A 15,211-nucleotide genomic window follows, 5' to 3' on the forward strand; every position below is an offset into this window, starting at 1 on the left:
CCATTTGCCTTCTTAATTACCTGCTGCACCTGCGAATGAAGTCCTTGAGGTTCCTGCACAAGTACACCCAGGTCCCGCTGCACAGCAGCATGCTGTATTTTTTAAACTATTTAAATAATAGTCCATTTTGCTGTTATTCCTACCAAAATGGATGATCTCACATTTGTCAATATTTTACTCCAACTGTCAGACCTTCTCCCACTCACTTAGGTATCGCTGATACTCCAGAATTGAAAGGCATCTCTACAATCTCCGGCAGAACAATTAAGAATTCACCTTCCCAAATGAAAATAAAGTTTTCGTCATTCATGGTGTTTCTTATGTTAGCACCCCAGACAGCGTGGAACAAAAGAAACAATCGAGGGGTTCAGGCCGGTGATTACAATGCATTTTTGCATATTTCACGTATTTGTTCGTTATAATTGCAATACTCTCATTTGAAAAGTTAATTCTCCAAAACAATCGGCGCAGAACACGGATGGAGAAGCACAATGTTATAAATACACCTGAGTTCTCGGATTCGAATGCACATATGCCGGTGTGAGCTTATAGGAGGAAGGGAGGGATGGTTTCAAGTTACTAAATCGTTTTATTACAAACATTTAGAGAAATGACGAAATATTGAGACCCCAATTGTTGATTCCTGTGCTATACCACTAGCCACATTCTGTCCAACATATACACTGTTGTTTTTTTGTTAGCCAGTCAATTTTCAGTCGAAGCCAATATGTTATCCACTTCGCCAAGAGATTGTACCTTCAACATTAACTTTCAAATGACTCCTGGAAATCCGAGGGCCGTGCAAGCATCAGCTTCCTTTAATTCAAAGTAAAGTTGACTCCCATAATTTGGTCAAACAATTTTTCCCTTTCAAATATAACTGATATTCTTTACTCTTCCGTATGTCCTGCTGTAACATCTGTAAATAATGATTTGTAACAATTTCCCCTCGCCACCAGTTGTTTCCTGCTTTGCGCTTTCCTCCCCCTTTTTATTGAATTTGAGAGCTGGATGCTAAGGATGACATGACCGTTGGTGATGATTTTAATTTCTGTTAAAGTCAGACGTTTCCTAACCTGATACGTTCATGGAAAAGAATTCTGAATGTTTGTGCCAGCAGATATTTTCGATACTTGGGCATTTCGTGTAATTTGCTCATCTTTCCAAAACTGCTGCACGGAATTCAGTGTACCTGAAGGGTTTCTGTTTATTGTTCAGGTTTCGGACGTCCTTGGTATTTCATTAGTTGATTCAAGCGACGCTTGAGAATATCTGACCATGTCTTTCGAAGCGGAGGGGCGGAGGAGTTAGAGCGGAGGCGGGGTGGGGGGGGGGGGGGCGGTGGGAGGGGGGGAGGGTGGAGGTGGTGGTGGGGAGGTTGGCGGGGGTGCAGTGTGCACGAGGGGAGGTGTGAATCGGAATCGTTCCCACGGCATTTGACCAATCGCACTAATGTCGTCTGCATCTATCAACGGTAGACTATCTGCGGAGAGAGGAAGACGATTGACTTTATAACGCATTTAGCCCCCCACTCAAGTCTACGCCTTGAAGAAAGCAGGCGATGAATAGAAAAAAAGAACTGCCATGTATAACATGCAGCAACAACAGGCCATGTTGGAAGCACTGAACAATTCTGAGCGATATTTGAAGAGATAGAGACTGAGATTCCATCTGAACGGATTTCCGGGGAAAGAATACGACGCGGGCCCACAGCCTTTGAAGAGCAGCATTGTTAACACACAGATACATCAAAGACAAAATTTACGCCACCACAACAAATGACTGTAAGATGCATTTACCTTTCTGCTCAATTATATGTCGTGAGGTCAACAGACAGTGATCAGGAAAACCCTCTCGTGCCTAACATGGACAAACAATAGACTATGCTGGAAGTACTCAACAGTTCTGAAAGTATACATGGAAAATTTATTAAACGACCTTTCTCCGAATGGGTTATAATAGATTCAGGTTTTCAGTCAGCAGTCATTGGTTTGAAAGGTGAAACTATTCGGCTCCGATAACCCCGTCAAACGCTTGAGGAAGCAGTCCTCTAGTTGCGGGGCTGAGTGCACGCAAGCGGTTCCTCAGTCAGGTGCGGTAGCAAACCTTCTGTGGTCTTGTGATCGTACAGTAGGAAGTATGCTAATTTGCGGCCGCAGCAACCTCGGTGAAAATCCAAGTCTCAGTCGGAGTTGTTTAAAATATTTGACTTTTGGAGCGCAGGGATGAAAAATTCGTTGAGCACAACAATTGTTTTGATGGTACAATTGTCCATCAGTCACATATATAATCAATTCATATTAATGTCTCTGATGGTGCGGGGCTTAGACGCACCTCTTCTTCGGGATCCCCCCTTTCCATCTCCCACCACATTTACTCTCACTAATCTCCTTGAAATCGTTACTTCCATTGCATCATTGCTTTCCATTAAAATTGCATAATTTTGCACTCTTACTAATACCGCGGAGTTGTTGGCTACCAACTCTGTTTCTGGATTCGCACAGAAATGACCTCTGCTTTGAAACTATTGGAAGAGAATCAACTCGATCTTTCTCATTCTTCAGAGCCAAAATTCTGGAAGAACCTCGATGCAATGGCGATGACGATTTTTTTTAAACCGGCAAACAGTAATGCAGTCAATACCAACTGCCGTAAAGGTTGAACATCTTGCAACAACTTTCCAGACCTGACAACTTTTGTGGTGAGCGAAACCGAGCCGTCGTTTCGAGTGTAGTCTTTCCGGGAACCTCGGGTTTTCATTTCAGATTTCCAACATCCTCATAATTTTGTGCTCTTGTAATGCTGAGTGAACACTTGAATTGTTGAAACAACAATTGGCCCCCCAAAGACATTGATATCAGTTGCTAAATGCTCAGGTCCCAGCTGGAATGTCCATGGCACCCGGCTGGTCATTAGCTGCCAGCGGGAAAAGAAAGTATTTATGCATAAATCTGCTTTATGTTAGCAATTTTTTAAAAAAAAACTGCTTTTGAATATATCGGTACTTAGTAGAAAGGCGCTTGATGGTCTGTGCGGACAGAATGATGCACGGAGACGAAGAGTGGTCCGGACTGGAAGTGTTGAGCTCTGTTCTATCTCCACAGAAAATGACAGAACTACACTATTTCCCAGCATTTTCTGCTTCTGCTGTGTTCGAGAGTGATGTGTTTCAGTTGCAGTCCCGAATGAATGTATGGCTTGAAATGGGCAAGCCTTTAGGCTGCAGTACATCTGTTATACCATTACCTCATAGTGATTAGTATTCTGTGTTGAGCCCGCAGCACCTCCGATTCTGGCTCAATGCATTTTATTTTTCTAAAAATAGACGCTTCCTGCGGCACATACTCAACAGCAAAGAAAATAATTAATTCGCAGAGTAGATCCTGCACGGCAAGAGACATATTTTGATGGCAACACGCAGTCAAACTCATCTGCAATGTCTCCAGCAGAGTAAGAATTCACCTTCCCAAATGAAAATAACGTTTTCTTTTTCCACTGTGTTTCTTATGTTAGTATTCTAAACAGCGTGGGGGGAAAAAATCCTCGATGGGTTACAGTTTGGCAATTGCAATGCCTTTTTGTATATTTTACATATTTGTTCATTATTATAATAAATGATTTGCACTGTTAATTCTTCAAAACATTTGGCACAGAACGCGGACGGAGAAGCATAATGCCATGAATACAACTGAAATCTCGGATCCTGATACAGATATGCCGATGTAAACTCACAGGAGGACCGGAGTGGATGGTTTCAAGTCATTAAATCGTTTGATTACAAACAGCCGAATTACATGCTGTGGGCCAGCCGGCCTCTCGACATCGCTCTGAATTTCACTGAGGCCATGGCTGATATGATTGTAACTTCAAACCCACATTTCAGGCTATCCTTGATAGCATTTCACTCCGACCTTTATCAAGAATTTTGCTAGCTCGACCTTTGACATATTCAAAGGCTTCTTCCACTATTTCTTGAGGAATTGATTTCCAGAGACTAAAGATCATCTGAGGGAGAGAAATTCTCCTTGCCTCCATATTAAACGATCGATCCTATATTTTCAAAAGGCAAAACCTCATTCTGGATTGTCTAACAAAAGGAATCATCCACTCCACGTCCAGCAAGTGATTAGGCCTCAGGATCTAGTTTGATCAAGTTCACTCTTACCCTTCGAAACGCGACTGGATTTAACTCGAAACTCTCCAACTTTCCTTTAGACAAGTCCCTTCCTGGAATTATTCTGGAAAACCTTCACTGAATTACCTCTAACGAATGCGTATGTTTCCTTAAATTAAGAGACCAATGCTATACACAATAATCTACACGTGGGCTCTTTGAAACTGGAGCGTTCCGTCACTACATTTGTAACCATTTTCGCTTGGAATTATTTGCTGTATCTGGACATTAGCATTTTCTGACTCATGCACTAGGACATGCACTAGGACTCAGATCAGTCTACAACTCGCAATTATGCATGTTGTTGTCATTTTGGTTGTAGTCCCTTTAATTTTCTTCCCGCTATAATGGACGATTGCACATTTACGCAAATTAGAATCCATTTGCCAGATATTTGCATGTTCACTTCATCTGTTGCAGCCTTACATTTTTTTCACGCTTTACTTTCCTACATGTCGTTGGTTCGTGAGTAAATTTACCAAGCATGGCTTCAGTCGATTCATCCAAGTCATGCATGTAAATTTCAAAACTTTGAGACCTTAATTATTGATTCCTGCGCCATAACACCGGTCACACACTGCCAACCATACATAACGCTGCTTTTTGTTAGCTAGCCAAACTTCAATCCAAGCCAGTGCGTACCAGCTACGCCAAGAGTTTGTATTCAGCAAATTAAACCTTAAAATATCTTCCGGAAAGCGAAGGAGCGTGCATCCAGCAGCTTCCCTTAATTCAAAGCGAATGTGACTCCCAAATATTGTACAACCAAGTTTTCGCCATCATATGAGACCTGACAAACTTGAAATGTTCCACGTGCCCCGCTATAACATATCTCAATAATGATTGCAAATATATTCCCTTGGCAAAGAAACAAGTTGTTTCCCGGTTTCTGCCTTCTCCCTTTATTAAATTTGAGACAAAACGTGAGAGAAGGGGAGAGAAAATTGGATGTTATGCATGGCATGACAATTGGTGATCATTTTAATTTCTGTTAAAGTTAGAGACAAGTCCGAACCTGATTCCTTCATGAAAAGGAAGGCAGCAAAATTCGTTCGGCGAAATTCGTGAAATCTATTCAACTTTCCAAATCTCCTGCAGAATTTCTGGGGATCTCAGCAGTTTCTGTTTATCGTCCAGGTCTCTACCCCCCGCGGTTTTTGGGTAGTTTGTGGAAATGAAGTTTCAGGATATCTGACTTGTTTTTCCAGGCGGAAGGGCGTGATGTTTGGCGGGGTGGGGGTCGGTGGGGGCGGCCGGGGTTTGGATGAAGTTGGTGGGGGAGGCTCTTTGCTTGGCGGGGGCGGGCGGGGATGGAAGTTGTTAATCTGAGCCGTTCCCACGATGTTAGAACACTCGCATTAATAACTTCTGCATCTATCGAAGACAGACTATTTGGAGACACATTAAACGAATGATTTTGTAACGTATTTACACTTCTACTCAATTCTACGCTTTGCGGAGAGCAGGCGGTGAAGAGGGAAACTCTGCTCCAACATGCTGGAAGTACTGCAAAATTTGGAAGGAAATGTGGAGAGAAAGCAAATGACTGAACGGGTTATTATTGAGATCGATTTTCTCTCAGCCGCCAAATGATTGAAAGGTGCAGCGATTCCATTGTGACAAATTGCCCAGAAGGGCAGTAAGTGTTCACCATGCGGGGTTGATTGGATACGTGGGTCTCCTGAGCAAAGCTACTAATAGTAAGGCCTGTGTGGTGCCGTGATCGTATAGTGGTTTAGTACTCTGCGTTGTGGCCGCAGCAACCTCGGTTCGAATCCGAGTCACGGCAGTGCTTATTTTAAAAATATTCTCTCTTGGTGGCTCATGCTGAAACACCGCAAGGAACAATTAGTTCGCACAACAGAATCATGTTTTGATAGCAAGACGCTCAACCAGTCACACAAAATTTAAGATTTAGTATCACAAAAAGACTTTCAATCTAATCACTCAACTAACAGAAGGAGATGGAGGATTTGGAGAGGCTGCAAAAAAAGAATGACCAGGATATTACCTGGTATTGAGAACATTCGCTCTGACGTGTGCTCGAAGAAATTTGGTTTGTTCTCATTGGAACGACGCAGATTGAAGGGCGAGCTGATATAACTCAATAATTTTGAGAGGCATATACAGAGTAGATAGTCGGAAGATTTTTTTTCCAGATTGGAATAATCAATTACTAGGGGCTTTTGTTTAAATTTCGAGGGTCAAGGTTTAAAGGAGATGTACGATACAAGGGTTTTACACAGATAGTGGTGCGTGCCTGGAACTCGCTGCCTTGGCAGGTAGTGGAAGCTGATACGATAGTGACTTGTAAGTGCGTCTGGAAAAACACATGAATAGGTTGGAAATAGATCGACATGGTCCCCGGAGGGGTAACTGATTTTTGTTCAGACGTGCAGGATCGTCGGTGCGAGCTTGGAGGGCCGAAGGGCTTGGTGCTGTGCTGTATTTTAGTTGCTCTTTGTCCTTATTCTTAACACTGCGATTAAAAATCCTCTCCTCTCCACACTCTTACGCCTGTTAGGGTGCAGTGTGGGTGGATTTAGTAGAGCGAATTCATCTAACCAGCAACCCTATCTGACGGGTTGGTGGAAACTGTGGAGAACGTGCAGACGCCGCCCAGAGTGTGGCGAGGAGGGGATTTTTAATCGCAGTGTTAAGAACAAAAACAAAGAGCGAAGAAGATACAGCACAGCACCAAATCCTTCGGCCCTCCAAGCCCGCGCCGACGGGTGAGAACAAACCAAATTTCTGCGAACACTCGTCAGAGCGAATGCCCTCAATACCAACTCACATCCTGGTCATCCTATTTTTTTTCTAACCAAATCCAGGCGAATCTCTCCAAATCCTTCATTTCCTGTTAATGGAGTGACCAGATTGAAAGTCTTTTTGTGATACTAGATCTTAAATTTTGTGTGACTGGTTGAGCGTTTTGCCATCAAAACATGATTTTGTTCTGTGAACTAATTGATCCCTGCGGTGTTTCAGCATAAGCCACCAAGAGTGAATATTTTTAAAACAAGCACTGCCGTGACTCGGATTTGAACCGAGGTTGCTGCGGCCACAACGCAGAGTACTGAACCACTATACGATCACGGCGCCAGACAAAGCTTACTACTAACAGATTTGCTCAGGAAACCCATATGTCTCAAGTCTGGAATCGAGCCTAACATTTATTAACCATTGTGTCAAAGTGCTCTACATAATCCTTCAACATTCTCCGGCCTTACATATCGCTAATGCTGCTGACTTCAAGGGCGCGCCTTGTCCCAGATAATCCCACTTTCACATTCGCTAATCTCCTTTCCTACTCTCATTCCATTGCATGTTCGCATTCTTGTGATATTGCACTATCTCAACTTCCACGAATACTGTTGAGTTTGTTGGCTTCCTTCTCTGTTTCGGCGGTTGCAGAGCCATAATCCTGGAAATTTCCGATGCAATGGCAATCGCAAAATTTTCCTCGCTGCCTTGGAAGGTCGTGGAAGCAGATACGATAGTGAGTTGCAAGTGTGTCTGAAAAAAAAAACACATGAATAGAATGGGATTAGATCGATAGGGTCCCCGGAGGGTAATTGATTTTAGTTCAAACAGGCAGCGTATTCGGCGCAGGCTTGGAGGGCCGAAGGGCTTGGTCCTGTTCTGTGTTTTCTTTGCTCTTTTTTCTTATTCTTAACACTGCAATTAAAATTAAGCGAAAATCCCCCCCTCGCCACACTCTTACGCCTGTTAGGGTGCAGTGGATTTAGCAGAGCCAATTCATCTAACCAGCACCCCGATCTGACGGATTGGTGGAAAACGTGGAGAACGTGCAGACGCCGCCCACACACTGACTCAAGCCTGGAATCGAACCTGAGAAGTATTAACCATTGTGCCAACGTACTCTACACAATCCTTCAATATTCTCCGGCCTTACATTTCGCTAATGCTCCTGACTTCAAGGGCGCCTCTTGTCCCAGATTTTTCCACTTTCAGACTTGCTAATCTCCTTTACTACACTCATTCTCACATTCCTGTGAGGTTGCACCATCTCAACTTCGACGAATACCGTTGAGTTTGTTGGCTACATTCTCTATTTCAGGGGTTGCAGAGCCATAATCCCGTAAACGTACAGATGCGATAGAAATCGCAAAATTTTCCTGGTAACAAAGAAATGCAGGCAATGAGAACTGGCGTAAAATTAGGAAGTGTCGCACCAACGTTGCACTCCAGTCCATTCCAGTATTTGCGTGCAAACATCAGGCCTGGATGGGTTTTGGTCAATAATAAATGCTTGAAAGGCACAGTCTCTCAATGGGCAAGTTGAACCGTCAGCTGAACTGGATGCAGCTGATCCACAGTGCAATAGTCAAGTTAAGCAGGGAAGTTAAACCATAGTCATAAAAACTTGCTGTGTAAAAACGTAAATTCGCGACTTCCTGAATCACATCTTAATCCATTCTCCGGACAACCTCAATAGTCGGGAACTGGCGTAAAATTAGGAATGTCGCACCAACGTTGCACTTCTGCGATCACTTGTTGACAGACAAATGGAGCCGTTGTTTCGTGCCTAATGTTTCCAGAAACACTCGGTTTACATTTCAGATTCCATCACCAGGGCAATGTTGAGTTTGTTGTACTGCTGAGTGAAAATTTGGCATATGTTTGCAATATATGTGGTGTTTAGCACGTAGAGGTTGGCGTTCGTGAAGATTGGTTCAAACCCGGAAAGGTAAGACAGATTGTGCTCCAATCTCATCTCAACTGTTAAAATATATGAGTTAGCTTAGTGACAAATATAACTCTGATGGCAGAAAATGAGAGATCTTCCGTCATGCTAAAAAGAATCCTTTTGAATGAACATTGCGCATGAGACAGTTTCTGGGAAAAATAAAATAAACTGGGTGTGAAAATGTAAGAAAACCTCTTATTCCATTGAAAGAATCGAGAATGGAAATGAAGTCGCTCGGGTTGCCAGAGGAACTGCAAACACTGGAAACATCGAGCAGATAAGTCACCAGCTTTGATTCGCCTTCCAATAGATATCCTTTGTCTGATCCACTCGATTCCCGACAACACATTAAACACTTCGCTAAGTTTACTGAATTATGTTCCTCATGGGTCAGACCTAATCTAATTTGATTGGACTGAATAAGACAACGACCTTCCATCCGAAAGGTTCATTGGTGAGACGTTTATTTTCAACCAGCAGCCAACTCTTTGGAAGTAAAACATATTTGTATTCGATAACCCGGCCGAAATGCAAAGTACAGGACTGTTTGAAAGCAAATGGCTTCTCGGCAAACAACATTTCACCAAGCTGTTTATGGCGCCGTGACCGTGCTGCATTGTGGTCACAGAAACCTCTACTCGAATCGGAGTTGACCTTTCTGATGCAACATCGGCAAAACGGTGGAAGCGCCTCGACGCGATGGCGATGAATCATTTTACTGAGATCAAAGCTAACGCAAGTTAAAGTAAAGACTCGTATCCGAGTCACGGCAAAATTTAATTTCATTATTTCCCTGGAGCAGAACCGAAATGAACGTATTGAGAAGTCAAACATTTGTTCTTGGTGAAATCTGTTGATTGTTTCCAAACTGAGCGCATATCCGTGTCCCTTTCCAATGCTCTAGAATTCAAACAGTCAGCATGAACATCTGAATCTGATGGAAACAACCAGTGAGTCAGGTCTTATCCGATTTAATCTGAAGCGGTCAAATTATGCTTTTCAGTTTGGTGTAATAATGTAGAATACATTGGCACCGGACGGAGGCCGTGGCTGATTGCGGATAGGGATAATTCCAGTCCATTCCAGTGTTTGCGTGCAAACATCAGGTTTGGGTTTTGGTCAATAATAAATCCTTGAAAGGCACAGTCTCTCAATGGGCAACTTGAACTGTCAGCTGAGCTCGATGTAGTCGAACCACAGTGCAATAGTCAAGTTAAGCAGGGAAGTTAATTCATAGTCATAAAAACTCGCCGTGTACAAACGTAAATTCGCGACTCCCTGAACCACATCTTAATCCATTTTCCGGACAACCTCAATAGTTGGGAACGGAAAATACAATCCAAACTCGAAGGGCAAAAAAACTGTTTCCTTTGGCTACAACGAAAGCAATTGCTACACAATGTCAGCTTAGATTGTTAAACAATGAACTTTGAAGGTAGTTTGTACACATTTATTTCAAATATGAATAGAAATAGGTATACCTGATACCGGTTTCTACTGCCTTTGAAAACATTAAGACAATAGACTCGAATAAACGATCTGATACTATTTCTTCGGACATTGCAAACACATTACCAGCATTGGCCAGCAGGCATATTTTACAACATAGATCAAAGCCTGGTAACCTTGCGACTTTCCGAACACATTCATTTCCTGTACATTCTCATTGCACACTTGTGGTACTAATAAATCTTAAACCTTTCAGGAACAATTACCTGGGCACAATATTGATGACATCCACTGAATATCTTTTTTTCGAAAATGGATTTTCTACAACCTTACTTTATTTATTTAAGGAGCTCATCCCGAGATTGCGGCACTTAACTACACACGAACGGATATTCAGCATGCTGGCGTCATCCAACATCTGGCCAATCGGAAATTAAAGGATGACGCCGTTCCTACAACATCCTTGTAGAGGGAATCAAAGTCAAACGAGATAGTGGAAGTATACAGGGAAACAAATAAAGATTTGGAATAGGACAGTATTTACAAGGTTTACAGATTTAGGGCTGGCGAACTGATTGAGAGTTCCTCCTCCTCTAGCTATCCCGCATGTATGTCGTAAGTTAATGTAGCTCCATTGATGTAGCCCCGTTGACGCAGCTCTTACAGATCTTACGGTTAGCTGATCAATATTATGGGCATACTGCCAGATTTTGAAACATTTTTGATTTTGAATCATATGCGCTGTTAACGGGTGGCATTTTTCGAGGAATCAGGCAGCATCTGACTGCATTTCGATTGCAGAGCCAATATTCCCACAGACAGTCGTAAAGAGCCGTGATTGTGTTACGTTTGTGCAAACAGAATTCGAATTGAGGCGCATGCACTAATCAGAGCCAACTGCTGACGTTTGGTCATAATTCCAAACTGAATTAACCTGGTCACATTTCCGGTGTAGTTCTATCTGGGCACCTGGTCACCTGACCTTTTGGAATCCAACGTGATTCATTTTCAGAACTGCAGAGAGGTAGAAATACGATGGGTTTTCTCGGCTGAGAAATTAGTAGTCAAGCTGACGAAAATAGATAAGGGATAGATTTACAGGGCAGGAGATATTTAAGAGCAAACATGTCGTGGAGCGCAAGGTCAACGGGCTGCCACTGAGAGATAAGGTAATACGCATTAACATTGATTGAATTTGATTTATTATTGCCAAATGTATTAGATACGGTGATAATTGTTTTTTTGTGCGCTACATAGACAAAACATAACGTTCATAGAGGAGGAAAGAAGAGATTGCACAATGAAGCGTTACATTCATAGCTATGATGGAGAGAAAGACCAACTTATAACAAGGTAGATTCATTCAAAAGTCTGTTGTCGGCAGGGGAGAAGCTATTATTCATCGGTTGGTACCTGACCTCAGAATATCGTGACTTTTTTTTCCGATGGAAGAAGGGGAAAGGGAGAATGTCCAGAGTGCTTGAGGTCTTTAATTGTGCTGGCTGCTTTGTAGAGGCAGCGGAAAGTGTGGACGAGTGAACGGATGGGAGACTGCGCTACATTCACGAACTTTTGTAGTCCTGAGTAAGTTGACTTGATTGTGTGAATAAAGAGTTTGTCTTATGAAGAAACGTTGAGCGGATTATTCAGTTCTGTCTTTCGTTCAAAAGAAGCCGAAGGATTCGCGGGTTGGTACAATTGTTGTTGCCAGCAACCTCAGTTCCAATTGCATCACCGCACTTCTGTCATTCTGGAAGAGAACTTAGTGCGGCAAAGCACAGGTAGATGTTACCATGAACAGGCTTATTCGAAAACAATTTTTCCTCAGATCACCTTTGACTGATATCTAAGTCCTCTGGTGACTGACTTTTCTGCTGTGGGCAATCATCTCTTCCTATCTACCTGATTTCTGTCCCACATAACTTTGTACACCAGGATCATGTCCCTCTTCAGCCTTTTCTGAACCCTGCCGAAACACGCCAGTCCAGACGATCCTGGTCAAGCTGTTCGTCTACGCTCCTGGTGCAATCACTTCCTTTCTATCGTATAGCGACTGGAGCTGCTCACATTACTATAGCTGCCGAGCGATTGAACAGTTCCATCATGCAATCCCTACTCCTATCCCAGGGGAGACACATTCGTTTACCAGATTAGATTCTCAACACGAGGTGCATCGTTCAACATTCTCGCTGGTGCCTGAAATGAGTTCTTTCCAGATAATTCTGCATATATTTACTGTTTGGACGTAATGCATTGCAGAATTCCTTTCATCTTCTCTGACATACTCAAGCACACACAGATCCTTTCCTCCATCTTTCCAAAATTCTTTGTTTGCTAGTGCTTCAAATTTAACATAAAGTAGGAAATGAACTGAAACAAGTAGAAAATAAATAAATTCTTAAAATATAAATAAGTGTTATTAGTGTCATTCATACGTTTAGTTCGGATTTGTTTATCAATTTTATGGAAGTACTGCAATATTGTGTAACAAATTTAGCTGTGAAACAGATGTTTTGCTAACAGGCAGAAAATAAGTCAGTTAGCCCCTGGCTGCATTGCCGCGACAGAGTCAACGTTCTTACAGAGAGACGTTCAGGGATATGAGTATCTTCCTGACGTGCAATAACAATTCGAAGGGGGGGGGGGGGGAACATCCTAAACACAGCCAATTGCTGATGTTTCGTTGCATTTCCAACAACTTGTTTCGGATTTCCTGCTATGTTGCATTTTCTGGTGCCTCTCTATGGCGCCTGCTGGAAAATGTTTAACTTCCTAGCGCTTTGGGGGCTTCACTAGTAAACTAAATGCGAGGCAACACGATACCATGACCTAAGGGCCTATAGGCCTGGCATTCTCCAAAGCAGCCTCCAAGATTGACCACAACGTAGAATCGCCGAGCTGAAACTGATCGCCAACATCCACAACCATGAGTGCGGCCTTAATGAGGATCTCGGGTTCTTTTCACACTACCTGTAACCCCGCCAAGCAGTTCTGTGGGGAACAAATCTTCCTAGATTTTCTGTTTTGACACCATGCACACGTTGATTACGTGTGATAATCATTCTGCCTGAAGTAGTCTGCATAGTGTTTTGCACCATCTCACTCTTTGATTATTTGAAATTATGTATATGCCTTAAATGTTCTGTTCTTCGGTTATGCCTTCATATGTTGTACAACCTGTTGAAAGTGCATATGGATTGATTATGTTTGATTACTTGTACGTACACATTAGAACTCATACTTAGCTATAAAGACTTGTTATTCAGCCTGTCTGCACTGCACTGCACTGTCCGTCCTCAACCATTGACACTCTTTATTAGCTGTGCATGTTGGACCATCGTTACTCTCCCTAAATATTCTGTGACGACGTTCCTCTCTCCAACTCATGTGATGAAGGAGCAAGCGCTCGGAAAGCCTGAGATTTGAAAAAATATCTGTTGGACTCTAACTCCATTTTGTCTCATCTTGTTCACTACAATTCAACACTGGCATTTTCATATCCTAGAAAATTAAAGGAGTCTGACGCCTGTTGTTACAACGTTAAGAGATTCAGGTATTAAGTAGAAATGGATTGAGTACAGGAATAATCCCGAATTGGAATCAGTCCAAACTCAGAGCGTCGAAAAGGGTTGGAGAATGATTCTGTGCAAGACATATTGAGTCCAAATGAACGTGCGTAAATCTCCCAAACATGGAAGATTGAAGTGAAAACGCAGCCAACCGCATTTTAAACTGCTGGGGTAGCACCAATGGATTTCTAATCTATCGCCTTAAGCACGTTTCGACGAATACAGGCTTAGGGACAATGAATGATGAGCTAATAAAATCGTATTGCTCTCCTCTTCAGCAAAGTACTTGGACGAACTTTTACTTTTTCACCTTTCTGTTTTTTTAAATGTTCTTCCCAGTATTGTTTTATAACGTGCAGTTGCACAGGAAATGTGAACACATTTTGTTACTTTAAAATGGCTACCTTCACTCAACCGCATCACCCGCATGACAGATGGGCTTGTTCACCCTGGCACCAACAAGGAACTGCCCCGTCACTCCTCCCCCGATCTCCTCCCTCACCCGCCCCTAACTGCTGATTTTTTTCCGACAGAACCATCATATTTCAGTCACCAATTGTTTACATTCACTAACGCATTGAATCAATAGCAATAGATGAGCATTTTGGGTAACATACATAGTCACGTTTCCAGAAATTGATTTCCGTATTTCGGGCCGGAGGATTCAATCAGTGAAATTGGAAATTGCGAACACAGTTGTTCCTCCGCGTCATGAAAACGGACATAACATTTTCTCCGGAAATGCGAAGATAAAACATCGTAAGCTATGATGAACGCGTCGTATGTAGAAGGCTGGAGGCAAGTGGTTGCATGGATGGTCGCTGCCCGAGAAGCTCAGACTGTCTATGTAACCATCAGTAAATATCTGTGTTCTATTTCGCGGCTGGAAAGAATACAACAACACATGGTTCGGATTAGGGTTGAGTTTAGGGTTAGGGTTAGGGTTGTGGATGGGATTATTGTGTTCCCCTGCTACTTCAAGAGTTGGTGGTGCATCTCACACAGAAGGGTATCATTTTACGCTCAACCTGCATTCATAGTTTATCTGCATCTGCGAACACACGATTCATCAGCGGCGACAGCCTGCTTATGGCTAACTTCCCAGTACAGAGGCGACTTCCAGCAGCGAACCATTGGAAAATTTCAGACCAACCAGACTGTGTCTTAAGCTATGCATACTTGCGGGCATCATGATGTACGTTTGGTTGCATACCCTAAACAATGGCACCTGTCTGTAAATGATTAAACTGAGAACACAGTGACAACTTTCAGCACCTGTACACGATGGAATTAAAACCAGCCCAAACT

General features: G+C 42.7%; 2 non-coding genes across 2 annotated transcripts; one reads left to right on the top strand and one right to left on the bottom strand.

Annotated features, from left to right (window-relative positions):
- Positions 1–5,890: 5,890 nt before the first annotated feature.
- On the top strand, positions 5,891–5,963 carry trnah-gug (transfer RNA histidin (anticodon GUG)). The gene has a single exon. It is a non-coding gene; the product is annotated as a tRNA-His (tRNA).
- Positions 5,964–7,200: 1,237 nt separating this feature from the next.
- Positions 7,201–7,273, bottom strand: trnah-gug (transfer RNA histidin (anticodon GUG)). The gene has a single exon. It is a non-coding gene; the product is annotated as a tRNA-His (tRNA).
- Positions 7,274–15,211: the final 7,938 nt, after the last annotated feature.

The sequence above is a fragment of the Carcharhinus amblyrhynchos genome, chromosome 9 (genome assembly GCF_965287045.1).
Source record: "Carcharhinus amblyrhynchos chromosome 9, sCarAmb.v2.hapA, whole genome shotgun sequence".
Taxonomy (NCBI): Eukaryota; Metazoa; Chordata; class Chondrichthyes; order Carcharhiniformes; family Carcharhinidae; genus Carcharhinus; species Carcharhinus amblyrhynchos.